This window comes from Pongo abelii, chromosome 19 (genome assembly GCF_028885655.2).
Source record: "Pongo abelii isolate AG06213 chromosome 19, NHGRI_mPonAbe1-v2.0_pri, whole genome shotgun sequence".
NCBI lineage: Eukaryota > Metazoa > Chordata > Mammalia > Primates > Hominidae > Pongo > Pongo abelii.
In genome coordinates, this window is record NC_072004.2 from 48,372,657 (window position 1) to 48,381,073 (window position 8,417).

The window sequence follows — 8,417 nt, forward strand, 5'->3', positions numbered from 1 at the left end:
TTGAACCCGGGAGGTAAAGGTTGCAATGAGTCAAGATCACACCACTGCACTCCAGCCTGGGCGACAGAACAAGACTCCAGTCTCAAAAAAATAAAGTAAAATAAAATAAAAATCAATAAATCAATAAATAAACTCCCCAAACCTTAAACACATTTATTTGAGGTTATCCAAAGGATCAAGTAAGATTTAAGAGGAGGGAGGGGAGAGGAAAAGAAAAAGTTGAATCATTCAAAATCATTGTGGAGCACCGAATATGTACGAGACACTGGGGATACCGCAGCGGGACAAGACAAACATGGGCCCTGGTATTGGGAATTGTGGTAAGTCAAGGTTAGTGCTTTGAGGAGACAGACAATGTCCTGTGAGCTGCAGAGTGTGCAGAAATGCTCACCACGGGGCCGGGCACATGGTAGACGCTCAGTGAAACTGTGTCCTTCTTTTCCCCTCTATCCTGGGCCACTCTCAGCATCAGCACATGAACCCAAGCAGTGCCACCCTCTCCCCCACTGGGGCCCATTTCCTGGTCTCTTTACCTTCTCATCTGGTGCTGCTTGACACCCACACCTAGCCTTGTGTCATTGCCCACATAAGCAGGGTGTCCTCTTGGGTCCTCAAGTCTGCACCAGACCCCCTACCTACTGCAAGCACAAGTTCAAATCCACAGCAAGGACCTGAGCACCAAAAAACACCTCGGGATTCAAAGCCCTTTCTCATGTTTTCCAGCACCTCCTTACACTCTGCCCACATTCCCTTTCCCCCTATGTTTTCCCCTGACATTTAGCACTTTTTTTTTAAGGCGGTCTCTCCTATTTACATATCAGAAACAATGTGAAGGAGGCATGGAGAACCCCTCATGGCAACAGGAAAACCGAGGGGTGCCCCAAAGGATGTCACAGGCACCCAGCTTTTCAATGTGCTGCTGACTCTGACACAACATGGCCCACCATGCTCAGGGTGACATGCAACTGTCTTGGTTGGTCTCACAGGGTCCTGCACAGCACAGTCGGCAGACTTGCAGCCACACAATCCCGCTTGTTGTCTGCACATACACTGGGATTTACTGCCCCTTCTGCCTGGAACACTCTTTCCTGCTTTATGTGCCTAACTTCTTGCAGGCTGTCCAACTCAGAGCTCCCCAAGTGAACCCAGCCCACTCCTCACAGCAGGTATCTCACGCTAGTGTAAGTGTAATTTCCTGGTGGTTCACACTCCTTCCTGTCTAGAAGCTCCCAGAGAACAGGAGTCCCTCTGCCATGGTCAGCATTTCATGCTGCAGCATTTAACACTGCACTGATGTGCAGTAACTATTAGCTGGAAAAGAGAGGAGAGATTTTAACATCACTATGGCTGAGCTCATGTCACAAAGGAGAAATGAAGACCCTGGAGGTTAGCAGACAGACAGGAGTTCACACAGATTGCCTGGATCAGAATCAGGATAATGAGCTCTGGCCCAAATCCTGTGCTTGGTTATACTGCACTGTGCAGTAGAAGACTGCAATTTCCATGTGTGCTAAATGGGCACCATTTGACACATGAGATTCCAGTGACAGGTTGCAGTTCAACAATGTCTTCATTAATTAATTAATTAATTAATTCATTCATTCATTCAGCAAACACCTTTCAGCTGGGCCTGCAAGGATGAAGGCAGGATTTATCAGGAGGGGAGAAGGAACAGGGGCTATCATGGTGAGCAGTGGTTATGAGGGTGCAGTCTGAAGCCAGAATGCCCTGGTGCCCAGTCCCAGCTTCCCTGAACGCTATTTGCGTAACTTCTTTGAGTTACTTAACCACTGAGCCTCATCTATAAACAGGGATAATAATAGCATCTGCTTATAGGCTTGTTGTGAAAATTAAATATAAAGTACCTAGAATAGTGCCTGACATATTTCTCCGGGAAAATGGGAACGGTGACATCACTGTATGAAAGTGTGTAGGCTGCTGTCTTCAGAGCTCGGGGGTGTGTGAGGCTGCATGGCAAGGGGTGGTTAGAAATGAAGGGCGAGGAGGGCTGGGTTCAGTTGCGCAAGATCCTGTTTACTAAGCTTTGCCTTTACCTTGTTGGCAATAGAGGGCCTGAGCTAATCTTTTGCTCAGGACAGACAATGGCCCGATATGTGGTGAGGGCTGAGGGCTGGTGCCAAAGGCTAGGACAGATTGAAAAGGAGGCAACCAGGTTGGGGAGGCTGGAAAAGAGCTCCAGTGAGAGATGAGGAGGGTCGAGGTTGTGTATGGGAGCATGTGAAACTCAGGATATGAGCTGGCTCTGCCACCTGCTGTCTGTAGGATTTGGGCAAGTTCCTCTCCCTGAGCCTCAATTTCTTTACCCAAAAAGTGGGAAGGTTGGCCTAAATCAGCAACTCTTGCCCTTGAAATGGGATTCTTATATGGATCATTCAGGAAACTTTGGTCAAAAAGACACGTGCTTGAATCCGGCTCTAGATCCCCATATTCTAAATGCAGGGCAGCCTTTTCCAAATGAAAAAGGCTTCGCGTATAATCCAATCCCACCATTTCTCCACCCTGTCAAAAGCCCCTAACCTGGATGGCCACTGGGACTCTCTCTAGCTTGGCATTTACTGACTCTCAGGATCTCCAAGCAAGGGCAGTCTCCTGCCCACCAGCTATGCTCAAAGCACCACACTTGCCCATCCCTGCTGGGACCGGCAGTCAGATCTGGCCTGTTAACAGCAAACACTCATGCGGAGAAGGCCTGCTGGGGAGGTTACCAGAAATGCCCCCTTCCCCTTCTGATGAGGCTCAAATGCAGTGAAACCTAATGAGACTGATCCTGGCCTTTGAGGTATTTAGGTCCGTCACCCGCTCTAAGAACCACACTTGCAATCCTTCCATCTGAAACTTAGCAAGCACCTTGAACTGGGAATGTTTTGTGAACTCTGCATTGTGGTTCTTGAGCTGTTTGATGCTGTATCAAAAATATTCACCTTGCAACGTCTCTGTGAGTATCCAAGTGGTCCCTGGGGTCAGGCATATGCGATACACAGCTCGGTGCCTAGGGGTACACTGGATGAAAGTGTCCTTTCGTCTTCTCCCTCCTGGCCCCCACTCCCATAGAGCAGAAAGAGCCCTTAGGAAGACCTGGGGTAGACCGGGCCATATAACAGATGAGTAGCCTGAGGCTGAGAAAGAAAAAGTGAATTGTCATGTGGGGACTTGGCAACAGGACCCTGGAGACAGCCCTGCCTCTTAATTCCCAGGCCAGGCTCTTTGTCTTGCAATTTGCTGGCCATGTGCTGATATCTGGAGGGCTCGCTATGGACAGAGAGAAGGTGAGGATGCTGAAGTTCCACAGGATTCCCACGGCCCACCTGGAGGCCAGGACACAGTGCCTTTGCAGGGAGTGGTGGGGGGAAAACCCCTGCATTTTCACCCCACAGGGCAAGGATGGAGGGGCAGGAAGTGGCAGCATTGACTTCAAAATATGCCCACTAAAACCAACAAGGCCACCCATCATTGAGGTGACACACCCACAGGCTACTGGGAAAGTCCCCCAAGGAGTCCTTCCCTTTCTGGGGTGGCAGGTGGAACAGCCTGGGACACTCCATGGCCCACAGCCCATTTCCCAATGCATCGTGGGCCCACAGTCCTGGGATTCCATCTGTCCATGTCTCTCAGGCCTGGCCCACTTCATAAGAAGCCCCCGTCCCCTGGTCTGGCCTCCTGGGCTCTGGAGTGAACTAAACTGACCACAGATCCCGCAGTAAGCTCAAACTGCTCAACCTCAGCAACTGAAGCTGAGCCTCAGACACACCATCCAGCACCTGGCCTCCTGGCCTTCTTCTCCATCCTCTGATGGCATGCTATCCAGACATCCATATTTTAATCCAGGTTGCCACCCATTAGTACCTGGTCAATTCTGCTTATAGCCCTAAACCTCTGAGTCATCATCTGTTAAACTGGGTTAACAATGCCTCTGTCTCAGGAATGTCGTAAGGACTAAATATGGAACTGCATGCAAAGGCTTTCTAGCACAGAGGTTGTGATTTCTCTGTGTTCTGTGTTTCCTCCCTGCCTGCTTGGTTTGCCTGAGGCATCTTTATAGCTGCTCTCAAGAGCTGATTCTAAGTCAGTCAGGTCCTATTTCTCAGCTGTGGCTGGCTAGCATTGCTTCCTTGGAAGAGTGTGAGTTTCAGGAGCCAAGTTTACAAGGGAGCACCTGAAGTCAGGACGGCTGCCTGCCAGATGTAACTAGACCCTGCAGTCTGTGTTCCACCCACCCTGTGACCCTGACCAAGACAGGTGACATAATTTACGTGGTTCAGTGCAAAATGAAAATGATGACTCTCTTCTTCAAAAACTAAGAATTTCAAGACAGCACAAGTTAAATGCCATGAAACCAGGCAGGTGTCTACTGCTTTACTCTCTGGAGTCGCCTCTGCCCTGGCCTGCAAGGTAACTTTCCAGAATCCTACTGTTATGGTTTTATCGGCCTGTTAAAGTCTTTGACATAAAGATATATCCTAAATGAGGCAGAGAGATGCATTTCACTTCCCCCTAAAATAGCTCCAAATGGCACATCAACCTTCAAGTCATACAGCACCCCCAGCTACTCTCCCCTGCTCCCCAGCAGAATCAAAGGCCAGAGCTGCTGTCAGCAAGTCAGATCTAAGGTGGTACAGAAGGGATTGTGGAGAAGGGGCAGATATGAAAAACGTGAAGGCATTCATTCTGCTGATCTGGATTCCTTCTCGGCCACTGTTTCCAGCCAGAGCTAATCTCAACTAAAGACTCCTCATACCACCCAGATATGGCGTGATTCAGTAATGGGGTGTGTTGGGTGCCCAGCACAGTGTCTTGCATAATAAGGGCCTCAATTAAAAGAATCTGTCACCAGTGTCCTCTGCAACCTCTTCTAGCCACCTTCAATGGATGGATCCTCTGATATCCAGCTGTGACAAAGCAGGCAGATGGCTCTGAACACCCCACACCCTGTCTCCTAGGCCCTATTGTACATGGCCGTAAACAGCACTGGGGAAAGAAAAAGGAAATAGGGAACCTGGCTTTTGTCCTGGCTCTCCCACCATTGGCCTCTGTCTACAAGAGTGTCCTCATCCATGAGAGGTGGATTTTAGTCTTTTTCTAGCTTAGGTGACCAGAGGTTGTGAGCCTCACAGAAGACAATGACTGGATGGAAGGGGTGTTTGGCTGAGCAGAAGGTTATCAACACTACCATCCTTCTACCATGACTGCCTCTCACTCACCTTCCTTCCCAGCCAAGAGATTGAAATAATTCATGCCACTCTCTCCAGTTTCTCACCTCTGACTTTCTCAACGTGCTGCAAACTGGCCTCTGCCCCCTGCTACATCACCAAAACTGCAATGGCGTCACCAGTCAACTGCCTGTTGCAAATCCAAGGCCTCCCTGGCTGTCATCTCGCCTGACCTCTCAGCACCCTTGATCTGTTGACCATTCCTTCCTGAAACATCCCTTGCCATGGCTTTCATGGCCCTCCTGGTTTTCCTTCAACCTGTATGGCTGTTACTCTGAGGCTGGTTAGGGGCTTCTCGTCCTCTGTCCACTCCTTAATCTTGATGTTCCCCTATCCCTCTGTAGCATTAAGACAGCTAATAGCTAATATTTACTAAATGCTTCCTGTGTGCTAGGTAGTTCTCTAAGCACTTCACACGTGTTAATGTGTCAAATCTTCTAAAGCCCTGGAAGTAGATGTTATCATTATCCCCCACTTTGCAGATGAGAAAACTGAGGCCCAGAATTGTCTGAGATTACTTAACTAGTCATCAGGGAGGTGGTATTTAAACACAAGCTGTCTGCCTCCAGAGTTCTGAACCCGTCCTCCACACCGCCTCTCAGCAGACTTGTTCCTGAATGCTGTCCAAACATTTTAGCTTATCCTGCAATGTTCCTTCTAATCTGGCCACAACCTACACCACCTATAACATCATATACAGAGGATGTCCCCTAGGCCGAATTTCACACCGTTCTACCTGACACACCTTGCTCTTTACCTGTGCTCTTCCTCTCTCTCTGGGGAATAAACTTCTCTTTGTTTTATCAGCTAATGAGCTTCCACTCTTCTGACAACCCCTTGTTCAAACTTGCCTCCTCTGTCACAGAGGCCTTCTCCACCTCTTCCCAACTCTCCCTCTTCTCTGAGTGCCAGGCACTTTGCTCTTCTCTCTGTGGTTATGCATATTGCCTTATAATGTAATTCATTCATTCCCATGCGTGCCATCTTGGCCAGACTCTGAGCTCCTTGCCTAACACAATGCATGGAGGTAATAAGCACTGGCGAATGCTGAATGAACATGTAAATGAACGAATGAGCTGGCCTACTCCATGTTTAACAAACTGAGCCAAAATACGAAACACAAAAACCCTAAGCCTTTACACCCACATCTATACAGGCTATTACATGCATGCAGCGACACATGCGCGCACACATTCCCTCCTGAGCCTTCATTCACTTCCTGGCTTAGCTCCTCCTTATGCTGTCTCAGCCTTCGGGCCATTCTCTACATCTGCACAGGCTTCCAGGCATCTGAAAATCCTGCCTTTTCTGCAATGTGTCATCTCAATTCTGCAACGACTGTTTTCCATTCTTCCATAATATCCAGGGCATTTCATGGGGCCTAACAGTAATAATCTCACCACAAAGTCATGTACCATGTCAGACAAGACAGTCTCCAAGCAGAAATCAGTGGCTACCAGTTAAAATAACAGTCAGGGCTAAGGAAGTTCACAATGACTTGTGGCTTCCTTAGCCCCTTAGACCCATTTGTAACTTTGAGCCTTACAACAAGGTATGGAATAGTTAATATAAATCTACCTTATAAATAAGGAAATCAAGGCTCATACAGATTAATCTCTCTCTCACACACACACACCCCTCCACCCAAATGTCCTGGGCAAAGTATTGGGCTGAATGTTTAATAGGTAGCTAGTGATGGTTCACTGTGTCTTCTCTTTCCCCAATAGGTCTGAAGTCTCCTATTGGAGAACCCATCAGACTCCACATGATTCTGTTAATATATAGTCTTATCTCCCCAGCCACAGCCCCTCAAGCCCGAAAGACTGCTTGTTCCACATTGAAGTAGGTCCATGCCAGGTGAACATGGGATGGGTCAAAGCCATGTAATAAGATAGGTCTCCTCCAAAGGCCTGCAAAGGAGCATTTCTTTTTAGCATCCACAAAAGTACTTATCAGGGCAAGCCTCTCCCAACGTCTCCCCTGTGTAAACCAGTAAGCAGGTGAATGCATTCTGGCTTTACTAATTCAGGTACATAAACAGAAAGGCAAGATGAATTTAAGACTATTATTAAATAAATGTGGTTCTCTTACTTTCAACCATATATAATTCTTCTAACAGTATTATCGGGTTGAAGGTACTTAGAAATATGCTTTAATGGAGGTTTTTATCAGGATTTGTAATTAGCCCAGCAATTGTGAGCACTTTAAAGTACTTGGAAGCAGATTAAACCCATTAAAGAGAATCAACCACTCAAAAACACAAAAGCAGTATCTATTTACATGCCGGCAATTGCTGTGCCAATTAGAAATGCATATACTCAAGCAGCTACTGTAAATCTTACTCCTGATGCAGTATTTGACATCCCTCCCAGCAAGAAACACTCATTCATTAAGTAAACAAATATTTAAAGGATGCCTACTCCATACTGGGCACTGTTCTATGGGCTGGTAACTGAGACACACAAGACACTTGTTTTTGTAGAGCTGACACCTTGCGAGAAAGGCATCATTTTCATGCAAGCTAATATGTGAACAAGATAATTTCAAACAGGATAAGTTGATGAAGGAAACATAACAAAAGGATATAACTAGAGAAGGGATTACAGAGTTTCCATTTGAGCTGAGACCTGAATGTCAAGAAGATGTGAAAAATGAGGAGGCTGAATATTCCAGGCAGAGAGAATTGCAAACATGAGGCCTAATTCATCTTTGCTTGTGCTACCCTCTGAGTAAGACAAAGATTTAGGTAAAGGTAGTTGATTGGGGAGGTGCAGGGAAAATTAGTAAGAGAGTAGGGGAGCAAAACAGGGAAGGGACACACTTAGTAAAGGCTGTCTTATCAAGCCAGCCCCATTGAGGTTGAAGTCTGAGAGGAAGGCCAGGGACCAACTCATGTAAAGCCTGGTAGGCCATGGTGTATTAGAAAGTCAGTCTTTGCCGGGCATGGTGGCTCATGCCTGTAATTCCAACACTTTGGGAGGCCGAGGCAGGTGGATGGCTTGAGGTCAGGAGTTCAAGACCAGCCTGGCCAACAGGGCAAAACCCTGTCTCTACTAAAAATACAAAAATTAGCTAGACGTGGTGGCATACGCCTGTAGTCCCAGCTATTCTGGAGACTGAGGCAGGAGAATCACTTGAACCTGGGAGGCAGAAGTTTCCGTAAGCAGAGATGGTACCACTGCACTCCAA